We start from the raw sequence: 2,089 nt of genomic DNA, 5'->3' as shown, positions 1-2,089 counted from the left end.
TGTATATACACACACACATATATATATATATATATATATATATATATATATATATATATATATATAAATCAGCAGTTCATTAATGTTGAATCATAAGAGAGGATCACTTGTAACTGATCTTATGAAGTCCTCTCATTCCAGTTTGTCAGACATTGTTAATTGATATGATGAATAAGGTACATAAGGTTAATAGCTTAAACACTGGAAGATGAAAATAATAGGACAAAACATATTTTTTATTCCATTACTACTGTAAAGTGGTTTATTAAATCCTACAAGTTTAATTACGATAAAAGTATAATAAATGCCTACCAATTTTGATCCTTTTTAGATACGAAATGTGTAAATAAACCAAACTAACTTGTTCAACAAATATATACATACATACATATATATATATATATATAATAGTAAAATCCAATATCTCACCAATAGATCTAGTGTTTCCATGGCTTCTTGAATCGAGTATTGCGCCGTCAGTTAGACTAGACTCGCTTTCTGCCATTATTTTCAGGCTCTAATATTTTTGCCTCATGCTTTCACGAAGCAATGAGCTGAAAGTTTTTTTTTACCTCTCCATCTTTCTTACGACTTTAGATATTTTCTTTTAAATGTAAGAGTTCATATTAATTGTATACCGATACTAGTTTGACCAGTTATACATTTTATATAGGGAGTTCTTTTTTGAGTAATAGATAACTGAAGCTGCAGACTTGGCAACAATCGCCAGCTGACAGTTGCCACAGACTTCTTTCAAAATTATTTTCCATATAATTTTTTCGTTGTTTTCCTCGATAGTTTTGCGATAATGTAAAACTCATCCCATAATTACCTTTGATATTTCACGAGGTTAATTTTTGTACTTGATTTTTTAAAAGGAGAATTCGCCTTGTTCTGTATCAAGAACGATGTTGGGAAGATCCATTATTCATTATATGTAGAACCAAAATAAGCAATTGAATATGCTTTTATAACTGCTTTTTATATTATTCAGCAATATTAATAATTCTTATCTTCAAAGTTAATTCATGTCTGCCATCACATCAAGAAAATCGTAAGAATTTATATAAGTACTGTTTATGTAAGGAAAATAAATTAAGCCAAAACTTAGATTAAAAATATTTATTATCATCACTCACTCTAGAAGACAAGAAATAGTAGCTTCCTCTTTGGGAAATCTTGGCGACCAATCACATCCAAACAAAGATTTGTACACTTTACATGAGAGGTAAACACAAGAAAGTTCTTGGGGAGAAGTGTTGATATGCAAGGTTCAAGCTTGGCTCTTACAAATCTCCAAATTAGATAGTAATGTTCCCTTTTTTAACAACAGAAAAAATAGAATATGGAGGTTGTGAGCCTAGACTCATCCCCTTGATATGGACTGCAGACTGTAGCCTGTGAGATTCTTAAATTTTCTGTTTTCTTGGTAGGCAATACATGTATTCTGTATCATTACAAAGGAGTGTCAATCACATGCTTCTTCAGTAAGAAATATCTCACTATACAACATATTCCTTATTGAAACCTTAGATACAAAATCATTAATCACATTTTTTGGTTAAACTCTGGATTATTCGGTGGAATGTTTATCAAGCAGGCATCTCAACCAATCAATATGCAGGGATATTTCAACAATAACAAGGGTGCTGATACCAAGAAAACTAAGCTGTGTCTGAGAGGATGAAAATTACAGAGACTTTGCACAGAGAGTAGAATCAATTCCAAGAATAATGCATAAAGTGTACAAGTTTAAAACTGAATTTCTTACAAATTTAAAAGATATATGGGTTATATGAAAAATATAAACCACAGATAAGGAAATAAAAACTGAAAAGCTCTCTCTTTGCAAACCTCCTTGCATATTGCTTACATTTTGATTTGAAAGAAACTGAATGAGATGACAATACTACTCCTTGGGCAATTTGTACAAAGATACAAGTAACTGTTTCCATGAAATCATGAAAAAAGTAGGATAACAACTTCATACACCCTGCCAGTCTACCATATAATATTAATATGAAGTCAGTCCTTATGGTATAAAAACTAATGAAATGCCTTTGAGTTTCAGTATAGTATGAGCAAAAAA

The 2,089-nt window shown here is 30.6% G+C and overlaps 1 protein-coding gene across 1 annotated transcript in view; it reads right to left on the bottom strand.

Annotated features, from left to right (window-relative positions):
- Positions 1-1,107: 1,107 nt before the first annotated feature.
- Positions 1,108-2,089, bottom strand: part of LOC125026235 (LIM domain-binding protein 2-like) — a 10,389-nt gene continuing 9,407 nt past the window's right edge. The window contains exon 3 of the mRNA XM_047614537.1: positions 1,108-2,089. This exon is cut by the window's right edge and continues 1,672 nt beyond it. The gene's annotated coding sequence lies outside the window, so the exon portion shown is untranslated.

The sequence above is a fragment of the Penaeus chinensis genome, chromosome 6 (genome assembly GCF_019202785.1).
Source record: "Penaeus chinensis breed Huanghai No. 1 chromosome 6, ASM1920278v2, whole genome shotgun sequence".
NCBI lineage: Eukaryota > Metazoa > Arthropoda > Malacostraca > Decapoda > Penaeidae > Penaeus > Penaeus chinensis.
Note: the sequence above shows the minus strand (reverse complement) of the source record. Positions and strands in the feature narration are given on the sequence as shown.